The sequence below is a fragment of the Phyllobates terribilis genome, unplaced genomic scaffold (assembly GCF_046119375.1).
Source record: "Phyllobates terribilis strain yellow unplaced genomic scaffold, ASM4611937v1 Scaffold_538__1_contigs__length_1162401, whole genome shotgun sequence".
Lineage (NCBI taxonomy): Eukaryota > Metazoa > Chordata > Amphibia > Anura > Dendrobatidae > Phyllobates > Phyllobates terribilis.
Window position 1 is genome coordinate 352,309 of NW_027363298.1, and position 17,219 is coordinate 369,527.

Here is a 17,219-nt window from a genome sequence, read left to right on the forward strand (position 1 = left end):
TGCAGGCATTAAATGAAAGAAGTCAGTGTTCCAGCAGAAGGAGACAACGTTTCAGAAAAGGCATTGTAGCAAACCAAAAAAGAAATTTTAAGCGCAGCAGAGTAACCAGCGCACATACCTGTTAGCTCAGGTGAGTTTAAAAGGCTGCTGTTGATAACAAGGGCATTTGCTAAATAGATGGTGTGTGTGCAACAATATACTGAAAGGTCAATTATATTGTGCAGCTTATCTCACCACCTGTAGTTATTTAGGTGAAAGCTCCAAAATGCTTGCCTAATATGTCTGTTTATCCAAAAGGAAGTAAAAAGGGAGAGCTAGAAAGATAGCATTGCATCACATTACATGGCAATGCAATGCACAGTTGCTGAAGTTGAACCAAAATGAGCTTGTAATCTGGCTTCTGCAACTTTGAACATGAAAAATCCAATGAGGAGAAGAAAAGCAAAGCCAAAGAGTCCATCCCAAAATCCGACAAACAAGCAAAATGAACAAAAAACATTGAATTCAATTCTTTCTGATTTTAGAAACTGCATTAAAGAAGGGGTGCACCGGTCCTGGAGATACTGCAATACCAGGTCAATGCGTGGAGTGGACAGAGCAAGCTCTTTTTCCATCTCCCTGTTCTAAAAATCCATTTAATATATGGTCCCCAGATAGGGGACGTATCAGATATTAAACTGATAAGAACAGATACTACACTTGATCTTAGCCAAAAGGCCGAGAAGCGATAACCAGAATTGGTTTCAAACTACGGAGCCACCCAAGGATCCTGAAAAGTCCATTTGTGGAGATGAGCTCCTGGACTCCCGTTAAGAAGACATGTTGTCAACCTCTAGATCCCTTACATGCCTGCACTTTTCGGCTTGCTGCTGCTGCAATCCACGCGTTTTAGATCTGCATAACTCCACCTCTTTAAACACAGCACCTTCACCCCCTGCTGTTCCCACCCGCCTCAACACCGTTGGAAGGGAGGAGAACCAATTAAGGCGGGGGGTGGGGTGGAACGAGCAGCTGTCTACCCTTAGCAGGAGGGCTCCTGATTACATACCTCTCCTGCTGCTGCTGCTGCTGGCTGTCCAGCAGCAGACTGAAGGTGGCTGCTGCTGTGCACAGGTATATAAAGGCTCAGAGCCTATTATGACACGCGCAGCCAGCGTTCCATTGCCACATTCCATCTACTGCAGGCAGGATACCTGGCTGGCTGAATGTCGCTGAGAAGCTCACAGAGACCGCCATAAGCAACAGTTTAACAGAATGCCACAGACTAATCAACCAAACTTTTTGGGTTGGGTTCTCTTTTATAGTCTGCAGGCATTAAATGAAAGAAGTCAGTGTTCCAGCAGAAGGAGACAACGTTTCAGAAAAGGCATTGTAGCAAACCAAAAAAGAAATTTTAAGCGCAGCAGAGTAACCAGCGCACATACCTGTTAGCTCAGGTGAGTTTAAAAGGCTGCTGTTGATAACAAGGGCATTTGCTAAATAGATGGTGTGTGTGCAACAATATACTGAAAGGTCAATTATATTGTGCAGCTTATCTCACCACCTGTAGTTATTTAGGTGAAAGCTCCAAAATGCTTGCCTAATATGTCTGTTTATCCAAAAGGAAGTAAAAAGGAAGAGCTAGAAAGATAGCATTGCATCACATTACATGGCAATGCAATGCACAGTTGCTGAAGTTGAACCAAAATGAGCTTGTAATCTGGCTTCTGCAACTTTGAACATGAAAAATCCAATGAGGAGAAGAAAAGCAAAGCCAAAGAGTCCATCCCAAAATCCGACAAACAAGCAAAATGAACAAAAAACATTGAATTCAATTCTTTCTGATTTTAGAAACTGCATTAAAGAAGGGGTGCACCGGTCCTGGAGATACTGCAATACCAGGTCAATGCGTGGAGTGGACAGAGCAAGCTCTTTTTCCATCTCCCTGTTCTAAAAATCCATTTAATATATGGTCCCCAGATAGGGGACGTATCAGATATTAAACTGATAAGAACAGATACTACACTTGATCTTAGCCAAAAGGCCGAGAAGCGATAACCAGAATTGGTTTCAAACTACGGAGCCACCCAAGGATCCTGAAAAGTCCATTTGTGGAGATGAGCTCCTGGACTCCCGTTAAGAAGACATGTTGTCAACCTCTAGATCCCTTACATGCCTGCACTTTTCGGCTTGCTGCTGCTGCAATCCACGCGTTTTAGATCTGCATAACTCCACATCTTTAAACACAGCACCTTCACCCCCTGCTGTTCCCACCCGCCTCAACACCGTTGGAAGGGAGGAGAACCAATTAAGGCGGGGGGTGGGGTGGAACGAGCAGCTGTCTACCCTTAGCAGGAGGGCTCCTGATTACATACCTCTCCTGCTGCTGCTGCTGCTGGCTGTCCAGCAGCAGACTGAAGGTGGCTGCTGCTGTGCACAGGTATATAAAGGCTCAGAGCCTATTATGACACGCGCAGCCAGCGTTCCATTGCCACATTCCATCTACTGCAGGCAGGATACCTGGCTGGCTGAATGTCGCTGAGAAGCTCACAGAGACCGCCATAAGCAACAGTTTAACAGAATGCCACAGACTAATCAACCAAACTTTTTGGGTTGGGTTCTCTTTTATAGTCTGCAGGCATTAAATGAAAGAAGTCAGTGTTCCAGCAGAAGGAGACAACGTTTCAGAAAAGGCATTGTAGCAAACCAAAAAAGAAATTTTAAGCGCAGCAGAGTAACCAGCGCACATACCTGTTAGCTCAGGTGAGTTTAAAAGGCTGCTGTTGATAACAAGGGCATTTGCTAAATAGATGGTGTGTGTGCAACAATATACTGAAAGGTCAATTATATTGTGCAGCTTATCTCACCACCTGTAGTTATTTAGGTGAAAGCTCCAAAATGCTTGCCTAATATGTCTGTTTATCCAAAAGGAAGTAAAAAGGGAGAGCTAGAAAGATAGCATTGCATCACATTACATGGCAATGCAATGCACAGTTGCTGAAGTTGAACCAAAATGAGCTTGTAATCTGGCTTCTGCAACTTTGAACATGAAAAATCCAATGAGGAGAAGAAAAGCAAAGCCAAAGAGTCCATCCCAAAATCCGACAAACAAGCAAAATGAACAAAAAACATTGAATTCAATTCTTTCTGATTTTAGAAACTGCATTAAAGAAGGGGTGCACCGGTCCTGGAGATACTGCAATACCAGGTCAATGCGTGGAGTGGACAGAGCAAGCTCTTTTCCCATCTCCCTGTTCTAAAAATCCATTTAATATATGGTCCCCAGATAGGGGACGTATCAGATATTAAACTGATAAGAACAGATACTACACTTGATCTTAGCCAAAAGGCCGAGAAGCGATAACCAGAATTGGTTTCAAACTACGGAGCCACCCAAGGATCCTGAAAAGTCCATTTGTGGAGATGAGCTCCTGGACTCCCGTTAAGAAGACATGTTGTCAACCTCTAGATCCCTTACATGCCTGCACTTTTCGGCTTGCTGCTGCTGCAATCCACGCGTTTTAGATCTGCATAACTCCACCTCTTTAAACACAGCACCTTCACCCCCTGCTGTTCCCACCCGCCTCAACACCGTTGGAAGGGAGGAGAACCAATTAAGGCGGGGGGTGGGGTGGAACGAGCAGCTGTCTACCCTTAGCAGGAGGGCTCCTGATTACATACCTCTCCTGCTGCTGCTGCTGCTGGCTGTCCAGCAGCAGACTGAAGGTGGCTGCTGCTGTGCACAGGTATATAAAGGCTCAGAGCCTATTATGACACGCGCAGCCAGCGTTCCATTGCCACATTCCATCTACTGCAGGCAGGATACCTGGCTGGCTGAATGTCGCTGAGAAGCTCACAGAGACCGCCATAAGCAACAGTTTAACAGAATGCCACAGACTAATCAACCAAACTTTTTGGGTTGGGTTCTCTTTTATAGTCTGCAGGCATTAAATGAAAGAAGTCAGTGTTCCAGCAGAAGGAGACAACGTTTCAGAAAAGGCATTGTAGCAAACCAAAAAAGAAATTTTAAGCGCAGCAGAGTAACCAGCGCACATACCTGTTAGCTCAGGTGAGTTTAAAAGGCTGCTGTTGATAACAAGGGCATTTGCTAAATAGATGGTGTGTGTGCAACAATATACTGAAAGGTCAATTATATTGTGCAGCTTATCTCACCACCTGTAGTTATTTAGGTGAAAGCTCCAAAATGCTTGCCTAATATGTCTGTTTATCCAAAAGGAAGTAAAAAGGGAGAGCTAGAAAGATAGCATTGCATCACATTACATGGCAATGCAATGCACAGTTGCTGAAGTTGAACCAAAATGAGCTTGTAATCTGGCTTCTGCAACTTTGAACATGAAAAATCCAATGAGGAGAAGAAAAGCAAAGCCAAAGAGTCCATCCCAAAATCCGACAAACAAGCAAAATGAACAAAAAACATTGAATTCAATTCTTTCTGATTTTAGAAACTGCATTAAAGAAGGGGTGCACCGGTCCTGGAGATACTGCAATACCAGGTCAATGCGTGGAGTGGACAGAGCAAGCTCTTTTTCCATCTCCCTGTTCTAAAAATCCATTTAATATATGGTCCCCAGATAGGGGACGTATCAGATATTAAACTGATAAGAACAGATACTACACTTGATCTTAGCCAAAAGGCCGAGAAGCGATAACCAGAATTGGTTTCAAACTACGGAGCCACCCAAGGATCCTGAAAAGTCCATTTGTGGAGATGAGCTCCTGGACTCCCGTTAAGAAGACATGTTGTCAACCTCTAGATCCCTTACATGCCTGCACTTTTCGGCTTGCTGCTGCTGCAATCCACGCGTTTTAGATCTGCATAACTCCACCTCTTTAAACACAGCACCTTCACCCCCTGCTGTTCCCACCCGCCTCAACACCGTTGGAAGGGAGGAGAACCAATTAAGGCGGGGGGTGGGGTGGAACGAGCAGCTGTCTACCCTTAGCAGGAGGGCTCCTGATTACATACCTCTCCTGCTGCTGCTGCTGCTGGCTGTCCAGCAGCAGACTGAAGGTGGCTGCTGCTGTGCACAGGTATATAAGGCTCAGAGCCTATTATGACACGTGCAGCCAGCGTTCCATTGCCACATTCCATCTACTGCAGGCAGGATACCTGGCTGGCTGAATGTCGCTGAGAAGCTCACAGAGACCGCCATAAGCAACAGTTTAACAGAATGCCACAGACTAATCAACCAAACTTTTTGGGTTGGGCTCTCTTTTATAGTCTGCAGGCATTAAATGAAAGAAGTCAGTGTTCCAGCAGAAGGAGACAACATTTCAGAAAAGGCATTGTAGCAAACCAAAAAAGAAATTTTAAGTGCAGCAGAGTAACCAGCGCACATACCTGTTAGCTCAGGTGAGTTTAAAAGGCTGCTGTTGATAACAAGGGCATTTGCTAAATAGATGGTGTGTGTGCAACAATATACTGAAAGGTCAATTATATTGTGCAGCTTATCTCACCACCTGTAGTTATTTAGGTGAAAGCTCCAAAATGCTTGCCTAATATGTCTGTTTATCCAAAAGGAAGTAAAAAGGGAGAGCTAGAAAGATAGCATTGCATCACATTACATGGCAATGCAATGCACAGTTGCTGAAGTTGAACCAAAATGAGCTTGTAATCTGGCTTCTGCAACTTTGAACATGAAAAATCCAATGAGGAGAAGAAAAGCAAAGCCAAAGAGTCCATCCCAAAATCCGACAAACAAGCAAAATGAACAAAAAACATTGAATTCAATTCTTTCTGATTTTAGAAACTGCATTAAAGAAGGGGTGCACCGGTCCTGGAGATACTGCAATACCAGGTCAATGCGTGGAGTGGACAGAGCAAGCTCTTTTTCCATCTCCCTGTTCTAAAAATCCATTTAATATATGGTCCCCAGATAGGGGACGTATCAGATATTAAACTGATAAGAACAGATACTACACTTGATCTTAGCCAAAAGGCCGAGAAGCGATAACCAGAATTGGTTTCAAACTACGGAGCCACCCAAGGATCCTGAAAAGTCCATTTGTGGAGATGAGCTCCTGGACTCCCGTTAAGAAGACATGTTGTCAACCTCTAGATCCCTTACATGCCTGCACTTTTCGGCTTGCTGCTGCTGCAATCCACGCGTTTTAGATCTGCATAACTCCACCTCTTTAAACACAGCACCTTCACCCCCTGCTGTTCCCACCCGCCTCAACACCGTTGGAAGGGAGGAGAACCAATTAAGGCGGGGGGTGGGGTGGAACGAGCAGCTGTCTACCCTTAGCAGGAGGGCTCCTGATTACATACCTCTCCTGCTGCTGCTGCTGCTGGCTGTCCAGCAGCAGACTGAAGGTGGCTGCTGCTGTGCACAGGTATATAAAGGCTCAGAGCCTATTATGACACGCGCAGCCAGCGTTCCATTGCCACATTCCATCTACTGCAGGCAGGATACCTGGCTGGCTGAATGTCGCTGAGAAGCTCACAGAGACCGCCATAAGCAACAGTTTAACAGAATGCCACAGACTAATCAACCAAACTTTTTGGGTTGGGCTCTCTTTTATAGTCTGCAGGCATTAAATGAAAGAAGTCAGTGTTCCAGCAGAAGGAGACAACGTTTCAGAAAAGGCATTGTAGCAAACCAAAAAAGAAATTTTAAGCGCAGCAGAGTAACCAGCGCACATACCTGTTAGCTCAGGTGAGCTTAAAAGGCTGCTGTTGATAACAAGGGCATTTGCTAAATAGATGGTGTGTGTGCAACAATATACTGAAAGGTCAATTATATTGTGCAGCTTATCTCACCACCTGTAGTTATTTAGGTGAAAGCTCCAAAATGCTTGCCTAATATGTCTGTTTATCCAAAAGGAAGTAAAAAGGGAGAGCTAGAAAGATAGCATTGCATCACATTACATGGCAATGCAATGCACAGTTGCTGAAGTTGAACCAAAATGAGCTTGTAATCTGGCTTCTGCAACTTTGAACATGAAAAATCCAATGAGGAGAAGAAAAGCAAAGCCAAAGAGTCCATCCCAAAATCCGACAAACAAGCAAAATGAACAAAAAACATTGAATTCAATTCTTTCTGATTTTAGAAACTGCATTAAAGAAGGGGTGCACCGGTCCTGGAGATACTGCAATACCAGGTCAATGCGTGGAGTGGACAGAGCAAGCTCTTTTTCCATCTCCCTGTTCTAAAAATCCATTTAATATATGGTCCCCAGATAGGGGACGTATCAGATATTAAACTGATAAGAACAGATACTACACTTGATCTTAGCCAAAAGGCCGAGAAGCGATAACCAGAATTGGTTTCAAACTACGGAGCCACCCAAGGATCCTGAAAAGTCCATTTGTGGAGATGAGCTCCTGGACTCCCGTTAAGAAGACATGTTGTCAACCTCTAGATCCCTTACATGCCTGCACTTTTCGGCTTGCTGCTGCTGCAATCCACGCGTTTTAGATCTGCATAACTCCACCTCTTTAAACACAGCACCTTCACCCCCTGCTGTTCCCACCCGCCTCAACACCGTTGGAAGGGAGGAGAACCAATTAAGGCGGGGGGTGGGGTGGAACGAGCAGCTGTCTACCCTTAGCAGGAGGGCTCCTGATTACATACCTCTCCTGCTGCTGCTGCTGCTGGCTGTCCAGCAGCAGACTGAAGGTGGCTGCTGCTGTGCACAGGTATATAAAGGGTCAGAGCCTATTATGACACGCGCAGCCAGCGTTCCATTGCCACATTCCATCTACTGCAGGCAGGATACCTGGCTGGCTGAATGTCGCTGAGAAGCTCACAGAGACCGCCATAAGCAACAGTTTAACAGAATGCCACAGACTAATCAACCAAACTTTTTAGGTTGGGTTCTCTTTTATAGTCTGCAGGCATTAAATGAAAGAAGTCAGTGTTCCAGCAGAAGGAGACAACGTTTCAGAAAAGGCATTGTAGCAAACCAAAAAAGAAATTTTAAGCGCAGCAGAGTAACCAGCGCACATACCTGTTAGCTCAGGTGAGTTTAAAAGGCTGCTGTTGATAACAAGGGCATTTGCTAAATAGATGGTGTGTGTGCAACAATATACTGAAAGGTCAATTATATTGTGCAGCGTATCTCACCACCTGTAGTTATTTAGGTGAAAGCTCCAAAATGCTTGCCTAATATGTCTGTTTATCCAAAAGGAAGTAAAAAGGGAGAGCTAGAAAGATAGCATTGCATCACATTACATGGCAATGCAATGCACAGTTGCTGAAGTTGAACCAAAATGAGCTTGTAATCTGGCTTCTGCAACTTTGAACATGAAAAATCCAATGAGGAGAAGAAAAGCAAAGCCAAAGAGTCCATCCCAAAATCCGACAAACAAGCAAAATGAACAAAAAACATTGAATTCAATTCTTTCTGATTTTAGAAACTGCATTAAAGAAGGGGTGCACCGGTCCTGGAGATACTGCAATACCAGGTCAATGCGTGGAGTGGACAGAGCAAGCTCTTTTTCCATCTCCCTGTTCTAAAAATCCATTTAATATATGGTCCCCAGATAGGGGACGTATCAGATATTAAACTGATAAGAACAGATTTTTTGATTGAATATATCTTTTATTAGCACAAAAAATAAGTTAACAGACAGTGTACAGTGCCGCAGCCCAGTACACACAGAATTCTACATCATATTTACATAGCATGAGGATACGACGCACTAACTAGACACATCGCACCCCTATGCTACACAAAACACTCAATCTGAAAGAAAAAGCATGTCGATCAATACAGTACGACGAACCGTGATAAGGGATAGGGATTGGGAAAAAGGGGATGGGGAGGGGAAAATCACAGGCCCGAAGCTTTATTGAAAGACAAGACACATAAGGGGAGAGGGGGAGGAGGGGTTTAGTCCTCATCCTCGTCCTCCGGACCGTCCATGATGGAATAGTCTCTGAGCAGGCTGTGGATCAGCCTGCGGCAGTCCTGGATGGACATCCTCTCCCTCCTCAAGATGAGCCGGTTCCTGGCGACCCAAACGGCATCCTTGAAGCAGTTCATAAGGCGCCAAGCCTCCTGGATGGCTCCTACGGTATGAACCCCAGGGAATAGTCCATAAAGCACAGAATGGTGCGATAGGCTCGCCCTGGGGACAGAGTTCCTCAGGTCGTCCTCAAGTGCAGTCAATAGGCGCTGTGCAAATCCGCAGTCCCAAAAAGTGTGCAAAGATGTTTCCTCCACGAAGGGGCACCTTGGGCAGTACCGGGTCTTGCACAGGTTCCGGGCATGCATGAATGACCGGACGGGCAGTCCGCCCTGAATCGCCATCCACGACAAGTCCTTGTGCCCGTTGGTCAGCCTGTCAGACGACACATTTGTCCACACAGTCTCCAGCGTGTCCTGGTGAAGTCCTGTGATGTTCTCCACGTCATCCTTGGCTCTGATTAGCTTGTGGATAGTTTTGGGCTTCCACAAGTCGGGCTTGAGTCCCTCCAGTTGATGCTCCCCCACAAATCGAACGACGTCTCCGTAGAACCATGGCGTCGTCCAGTTGTAGGGAAAGGAGCTGTCCCACTTGTCCCAGCCGAGTCGCCTCCAAAGAGGAAGCAGGAAGAAGTGAGACATGGACCTGCCCGCGGAGCCATTCTTGACTTGCAAAGTCCGGCGGACACAATCACACACAAAAGAGGATCGCAGGAGGGTGGGGATATCTGGAACGCCCTTCCCACCCTTGCGAGGCTCCTTGTACATGACGGCCCGCCTGACTCTGTCCATCTTGGATCCCCAGACAAAGTGAAACACTGTCTTGGTAATGGCCCTGCACACAGTGACGTGTGGGGGCCAGGCCTGCGCCGTGTACTGCAAGACGGGCAGGACCTCATTACGCAGGACGAGTGCCTTACCCTCACAAGTGAGGTGTCTGAGGCTCCAGAGTCCGATCCGTTGCTTCACCTTGGCCAAGCGTTCTTGCCAGGACTTGAGGGCCGCTCCTTCCTTCCCGAACCAGACTCCCAGCACCTTGAGGAAATCCGGTTGAATGTTGAAGGGGAAGGGGGCAGAGGAGGCCGGCTGCCAATCCCCGAAGAGCATGGCTTCCGACTTCCTGCAGTTGACTTTGGCCCCTGAAGCCCGGCCGAACCTCTCACACGTCTGGACGAGGGCGTCGACTGAACCACGATCAGCGCAGAAGACGGTGACGTCGTCCATGTAGAGCGAGCACTTGACCTCGTGTCGTCCCGGACCCGGTGCGGTGATCCCTCTGATCTCTCCATTCTGCCGGATAGCCTCTGCGAAGAGTTCTATAACACAAACAAAAAGAAGAGGTGATAGAGGGCAGCCTTGTCTGACCCCAGAGAGGACAGGGAAGGGGTCAGTCTTCCAGCCGTTCACCAACACCGAGCTGTGGATATCAAAATACATCAGACGGACATACGAACAAAACATGTTACCCAAACCTAACCGGTGCAGAGCTCGGCCCATGAACTCGTGGGAAACCCGGTCGAAGGCCTTCTCCTGATCCAAGGAGACCAGGGCCGCGTGCGCGCGGCGGACCTTGATGTACTCGACCGTGTCCCGCACGAGAGCGAGGCTGTCTGCGATGCGACGTCCAGGGATGCCGCAGGTCTGGTCCGGGTGGATGATCCGTCCGATGACCGTCTTAAGTCGTGTCGCCATCGTCTTGGCCAGGATCTTGTAGTCCACGTTGAGCAGAGTGATGGGACGCCAATTCCTCAGGTCGCACCTCTCTCCCTTCCGCTTGTACAGGATCGTGACCATTCCTTCCCTCAAAGATGGAGGCATTCTACCCTCCACCACCATCTCCTCGTACAGGTCCAACAGGTCCGGACAGATGAGGTCTCCCAGCGCTACATAGAGCTCCGCTGGAAGACCATCACTGCCCGGGGTCCTGCCGGTCCTAAAGGATTTAGCGGCAGAGAGCAATTCGCCCACCATCAGAGGTTTGTCCAAGGCTGCCGTGCCTGCAGGATCAAGATGGTTAGTGATACCTGACAGGAACTTATCAGCAGCGTCGGGGTCGGTAGTCTTGTGGGAGTAGAGTTCGCTGTAGAAGTCACTGACGACCCTCATCACGTCCTCCTTCCCACGTCGCATGTTTCCGCTCTCGTCTCGCAGCTCGTTCAGGGGCGTGTGACCGGCATGAAGTTTCCTGAAAAAGAATGAGTTACATTTCTCACCCTTCTCCAGATTCTCCACTTTGGAACGGAAGACGATTCGCTTGGACTCCTCCTCAAAGTGCCTTTTCAGGCTCTTCTTGGTCTCCTCCAGCTCCTCCCTCACGTCCCAGCCGCAGTGAAGAAGGTCCTGCAGCGACCGCAGCTCGCGCTGCAGCCCTCTGAAGTCCCTCCTCTTCTCACACGCCTGTTGTCGACCCTTGGCCTGAAAGAAACAGCGAAACTCAAGTTTAACATATTCCCACCAATCAGAGACTGTTTGGAAGCTACCCTTGTAGGACTGCCACATTGCGTAGGCTGCTCTCAGCTCCTCCACGACTTCATCCTGAGCCAGCAGAGCACAATTCAGCTTCCAGGAGCCGGGGCCGGACGGAAAACCGTCGCCGAGGACACCTTGTAAGTGAATGGCTCTGTGGTCGGAGAAGAAGCAGGAGACCATCGAGTGCCTACTCTGCCTGACTGCCCGAGAGGTGAACACAAAGTCAATCCTGGAGCGGAGTGAGCCATCGGGTCGGCTCCACGAATAGTTCGTGGAGCCTCTCCCCATGGAGCCCACCACGTCCTGAAGAGAGGCCTCGGTTACCATCTCGATGAGCAGCTTGGACGTGATGTCCAACTTGGCAGATGTGCCAGAACTACGACCATCCTCCTCGATGGGGCAGTTGAAATCCCCGGCCATCACTAAGGTCCTGGTGGTGGCAAGCTGAAGCCGCAGGGTCTGGAAAAGCTCCAAACGCTCATTCTTCAGTGGGGACGCATACACGTTGATGAACCTGACAGGTTCTCCCGCCCAGTTGCCATCTACAACAAGAGCCCTGCCGCAGATGAGCTCCTGGACGGACTCAAGCGTGAATGCGCCCCCCCTGATCAGAATTGCGACCCCCGCAGACTTGCAGTCACCCCCACCGGACCAGTAGGATGGACCATGGGACCACTCCCTGGCCAGATGTTTGAAGGACCTAGAGGAGGGAAGGGAACATTCCTGCAACATATAAACATCACACAACTGGGAAGTAAGGAAGGCATAAATAGTCTGACGTCTGAACTTGTCCTTGATGCTCCTGACATTAATGGAAAATAAGTTAATATTAGCCATCATGTAGGGAAAAAAGAAAAAGTTAGCGCAGGCAATACACCTTAGTTACCACTCCGGTCGGGTGGTCCCTCGTCGGTGTTGACTGCTGGTGACGGGATCACCAGCAGGCCCTCTTCCTCCATCTGGTCAAGCAGCGCGGCCTCGATCTCGGCGACCACCAGTTCCTCCTCTTCTGGCTCGGCCACCAGGGTCTCAACCATGTGCTCCATCTTTTCTGGCTCAGGGAGGGTATCCTCCTTTTCGCCTACGAAATCCAGAATCTTCTTTTTGGAGGATTCAGTAGCAGGGCTGTCCTCCACCTTCCTCTTTCCCCGGGTTGGAACTGGGGAGACAAGAAGGGGAAAATCCTCCTCGGAATAGATAGCGGCGGGTGGAGGAAAGGTTAATTCCACCGCTACCATGGTCTGGGGAGGGAGAGTGGCTGCCGGGGCAGGGGAAAGGACACCTGCTGAGGAGTAGGGGAAGGAGGAAGAGGAAGTGGAATCCTCAGCAGGGGTGGCCGGGGTGGGGGGGGATTGGACGGGGGTGGCAGGGGGAGGGATCGAGAGAGGGGTGACAAAACTCTTACCCTCCTTTGACTTTTTCTTCTGCTTCGGAGCTGCTGGGACCGTCGCTGGGGCTTTGTCCACCGACTCCTTGACCGCTTTGGCCTTGGTCGTCTCGGCCTTGGCCGCTGGGGCCTTGGTCGTCGCGTCCTTGACCTTCACAGGCCTGGTCATCGGGGCCTTGTCCTCCGTAGCTGGGGTCGTCGCAACCACCGATGCCCAGGATCTCTCACGCTTGGGGCAATCCTTGTACAGATGAGCCGCCAGCCCACACAGGTTGCAGGACGTCTTCTTCGGGCAGTCCTTCGAGCTGTGTCCCGTCACTCGACAAATCCTGCAGGCATCCTCCTTGCAGTCCTTCATCTCGTGGCCGTTCTTGCCGCATCTCCTGCAGTTCCGCGGCATGTCCGGGTAATAGATGAGGCCGTAGGAGTTGCCCAGGGAGAATGTCGGGGGCAGGTGCCGAAGTCCGTCTGAGTACGCCAGGTCCCTGTGAAGTCTAACGGTCACCGACCACTTACCTGTCCAGAAGCCGAGTCCATTCAGGATGTGAGAAGGTTCCTTCACAACCAAACAGAAGCGTCTCAGGAAGGTACAGATGTCTTGGCCTGGGGTGTGCGGGTTGCGCATGGAGACCGTGATCCTCCTTTCGTCCCTCTGGATAGGGCAGCTACCTGTAAAGGCAGAGAAAGAATTATCTGGTCCTTTTGCGCTTACCATTTCCCAGAACCTCCTGCAGGTGTTCACAGTGGCGAAGGTGACGAAGAAGATCCCCATCAAGAAGGTCTGGATGCTGAGGGTGTCCGACCTGGAGAAGCCTCGATCCAGCAGCATCTTCTGGCAGAACACGTCCGAGGACATGTCCGGCACCCTCCCATCCACTTCCTTCAGCTTCAGGGCCACCGTCTGCCGCATCCATGGCTCCAGGGCTGGAGCTTCGTGGCGGGGCTTCTGGGGTCCCTTCTGCTGGCCAGTCGTGGAGGCAGAGTCCTTGGGGTCAGAATCGGCTCCTGGCTGGGCCCTCCTGGCTGTCCCCTGCTCCAGGCTCTTCTTTTCGGCCTTCCTCGCAGCGCTTGCCATGGCTTTCCTCCTGCAGTTACTTCCTGGAGCTGGATCTGGAACTTTTCCCGGAATGGGTGGAGCTATGCAGATTCTTCTCCCGTCGTGTTCTGGACAAATTCCCCGAAAGGTCTTTGTCTCGATGATTTTCTTCCTCGAAGATTCCACAGGACAGCCCGATTCTTCTCCGAGTCTTCGTCTTCTTCTGGATTCTTTAGAGCTTCTTCCTCCCACCGATATCCGCCTTCCTTCTCCGATGTCAGCTGGGCTCCGAAGCTCTTCTCCTTCCGAGTTCGATCGCTCTCGTCAAGTGTAGATCGTAGCTCTTGTGTTCTTATAAGAATAGATACTACACTTAGCCAAAAGGCCGAGAAGCGATAACCAGAATTGGTTTCAAACTACGGAGCCACCCAAGGATCCTGAAAAGTCCATTTGTGGAGATGAGCTCCTGGACTCCCGTTAAGAAGACATGTTGTCAACCTCTAGATCCCTTACATGCCTGCACTTTTCGGCTTGCTGCTGCTGCAATCCACGCGTTTTAGATCTGCATAACTCCACCTCTTTAAACACAGCACCTTCACCCCCTGCTGTTCCCACCCGCCTCAACACCGTTGGAAGGGAGGAGAACCAATTAAGGCGGGGGGTGGGGTGGAACGAGCAGCTGTCTACCCTTAGCAGGAGGGCTCCTGATTACATACCTCTCCTGCTGCTGCTGCTGCTGGCTGTCCAGCAGCAGACTGAAGGTGGCTGCTGCTGTGCACAGGTATATAAAGGCTCAGAGCCTATTATGACACGCGCAGCCAGCGTTCCATTGCCACATTCCATCTACTGCAGGCAGGATACCTGGCTGGCTGAATGTCGCTGAGAAGCTCACAGAGACCGCCATAAGCAACAGTTTAACAGAATGCCACAGACTAATCAACCAAACTTTTTGGGTTGGGTTCTCTTTTATAGTCTGCAGGCATTAAATGAAAGAAGTCAGTGTTCCAGCAGAAGGAGACAACGTTTCAGAAAAGGCATTGTAGCAAACCAAAAAAGAAATTTTAAGCGCAGCAGAGTAACCAGCGCACATACCTGTTAGCTCAGGTGAGTTTAAAAGGCTGCTGTTGATAACAAGGGCATTTGCTAAATAGATGGTGTGTGTGCAACAATATACTGAAAGGTCAATTATATTGTGCAGCTTATCTCACCACCTGTAGTTATTTAGGTGAAAGCTCCAAAATGCTTGCCTAATATGTCTGTTTATCCAAAAGGAAGTAAAAAGGGAGAGCTAGAAAGATAGCATTGCATCACATTACATGGCAATGCAATGCACAGTTGCTGAAGTTGAACCAAAATGAGCTTGTAATCTGGCTTCTGCAACTTTGAACATGAAAAATCCAATGAGGAGAAGAAAAGCAAAGCCAAAGAGTCCATCCCAAAATCCGACAAACAAGCAAAATGAACAAAAAACATTGAATTCAATTCTTTCTGATTTTAGAAACTGCATTAAAGAAGGGGTGCACCGGTCCTGGAGATACTGCAATACCAGGTCAATGCGTGGAGTGGACAGAGCAAGCTCTTTTTCCATCTCCCTGTTCTAAAAATCCATTTAATATATGGTCCCCAGATAGGGGACGTATCAGATATTAAACTGATAAGAACAGATACTACACTTGATCTTAGCCAAAAGGCCGAGAAGCGATAACCAGAATTGGTTTCAAACTACGGAGCCACCCAAGGATCCTGAAAAGTCCATTTGTGGAGATGAGCTCCTGGACTCCCGTTAAGAAGACATGTTGTCAACCTCTAGATCCCTTACATGCCTGCACTTTTCGGCTTGCTGCTGCTGCAATCCACGCGTTTTAGATCTGCATAACTCCACCTCTTTAAACACAGCACCTTCACCCCCTGCTGTTCCCACCCGCCTCAACACCGTTTTAAGGGAGGAGAACCAATTAAGGCGGGGGGTGGGGTGGAACGAGCAGCTGTCTACCCTTAGCAGGAGGGCTCCTGATTACATACCTCTCCTGCTGCTGCTGCTGGCTGTCCAGCAGCAGACTGAAGGTGGCTGCTGCTGTGCACAGGTATATAAAGGCTCAGAGCCTATTATGACACGCGCAGCCAGCGTTCCATTGCCACATTCCATCTACTGCAGGCAGGATACCTGGCTGGCTGAATGTCGCTGAGAAGCTCACAGAGACCGCCATAAGCAACAGTTTAACAGAATGCCACAGACTAATCAACCAAACTTTTTGGGTTGGGTTCTCTTTTATAGTCTGCAGGCATTAAATGAAAGAAGTCAGTGTTCCAGCAGAAGGAGACAACGTTTCAGAAAAGGCATTGTAGCAAACCAAAAAAGAAATTTTAAGCGCAGCAGAGTAACCAGCGCACATACCTGTTAGCTCAGGTGAGTTTAAAAGGCTGCTGTTGATAACAAGGGCATTTGCTAAATAGATGGTGTGTGTGCAACAATATACTGAAAGGTCAATTATATTGTGCAGCTTATCTCACCACCTGTAGTTATTTAGGTGAAAGCTCCAAAATGCTTGCCTAATATGTCTGTTTATCCAAAAGGAAGTAAAAAGGGAGAGCTAGAAAGATAGCATTGCATCACATTACATGGCAATGCAATGCACAGTTGCTGAAGTTGAACCAAAATGAGCTTGTAATCTGGCTTCTGCAACTTTGAACATGAAAAATCCAATGAGGAGAAGAAAAGCAAAGCCAAAGAGTCCATCCCAAAATCCGACAAACAAGCAAAATGAACAAAAAACATTGAATTCAATTCTTTCTGATTTTAGAAACTGCATTAAAGAAGGGGTGCACCGGTCCTGGAGATACTGCAATACCAGGTCAATGCGTGGAGTGGACAGAGCAAGCTCTTTTTCCATCTCCCTCTTCTAAAAATCCATTTAATATATGGTCCCCAGATAGGGGACGTATCAGATATTAAACTGATAAGAACAGATACTACACTTGATCTTAGCCAAAAGGCCGAGAAGCGATAACCAGAATTGGTTTCAAACTACGGAGCCACCCAAGGATCCTGAAAAGTCCATTTGTGGAGATGAGCTCCTGGACTCCCGTTAAGAAGACATGTTGTCAACCTCTAGATCCCTTACATGCCTGCACTTTTCGGCTTGCTGCTGCTGCAATCCACGCGTTTTAGATCTGCATAACTCCACCTCTTTAAACACAGCACCTTCACCCCCTGCTGTTCCCACCCGCCTCAACACCGTTGGAAGGGAGGAGAACCAATTAAGGCGGGGGGTGGGGTGGAACGAGCAGCTGTCTACCCTTAGCAGGAGGGCTCCTGATTACATACCTCTCCTGCTGCTGCTGCTGCTGCTGGCTGTCCAGCAGCAGACTGAAGGTGGCTGCTGCTGTGCACAGGTATATAAAGGCTCAGAGCCT

The 17,219-nt window shown here is 48.5% G+C and overlaps 9 non-coding genes across 9 annotated transcripts; all 9 read right to left on the minus strand.

The window, feature by feature from the left end:
• Window positions 1–538: 538 nt before the first annotated feature.
• LOC141232032 (U2 spliceosomal RNA) lies at window positions 539–729 on the minus strand. The gene has a single exon (XR_012298299.1). It is a non-coding gene; the product is annotated as a U2 spliceosomal RNA (small nuclear RNA).
• Window positions 730–1,844: 1,115 nt separating this feature from the next.
• LOC141232033 (U2 spliceosomal RNA) lies at window positions 1,845–2,035 on the minus strand. The gene has a single exon (XR_012298300.1). It is a non-coding gene; the product is annotated as a U2 spliceosomal RNA (small nuclear RNA).
• Window positions 2,036–3,150: 1,115 nt separating this feature from the next.
• LOC141231700 (U2 spliceosomal RNA) lies at window positions 3,151–3,341 on the minus strand. Its single transcript, XR_012298011.1, has one exon. It is a non-coding gene; the product is annotated as a U2 spliceosomal RNA (small nuclear RNA).
• A 1,115-nt stretch (window positions 3,342–4,456) lies between these two features.
• Window positions 4,457–4,647, minus strand: LOC141232035 (U2 spliceosomal RNA). Its single transcript, XR_012298302.1, has one exon. It is a non-coding gene; the product is annotated as a U2 spliceosomal RNA (small nuclear RNA).
• Window positions 4,648–5,761: 1,114 nt separating this feature from the next.
• Window positions 5,762–5,952, minus strand: LOC141232036 (U2 spliceosomal RNA). Its single transcript, XR_012298303.1, has one exon. It is a non-coding gene; the product is annotated as a U2 spliceosomal RNA (small nuclear RNA).
• Window positions 5,953–7,067: 1,115 nt separating this feature from the next.
• LOC141232037 (U2 spliceosomal RNA) lies at window positions 7,068–7,258 on the minus strand. The gene has a single exon (XR_012298304.1). It is a non-coding gene; the product is annotated as a U2 spliceosomal RNA (small nuclear RNA).
• A 1,115-nt stretch (window positions 7,259–8,373) lies between these two features.
• LOC141231816 (U2 spliceosomal RNA) lies at window positions 8,374–8,566 on the minus strand. The gene has a single exon (XR_012298125.1). It is a non-coding gene; the product is annotated as a U2 spliceosomal RNA (small nuclear RNA).
• Window positions 8,567–15,317: 6,751 nt separating this feature from the next.
• LOC141232038 (U2 spliceosomal RNA) lies at window positions 15,318–15,508 on the minus strand. Its single transcript, XR_012298305.1, has one exon. It is a non-coding gene; the product is annotated as a U2 spliceosomal RNA (small nuclear RNA).
• Window positions 15,509–16,620: 1,112 nt separating this feature from the next.
• On the minus strand, window positions 16,621–16,811 carry LOC141231693 (U2 spliceosomal RNA). The gene has a single exon (XR_012298004.1). It is a non-coding gene; the product is annotated as a U2 spliceosomal RNA (small nuclear RNA).
• Between the last annotated feature and the right edge of the window lie 408 nt (window positions 16,812–17,219).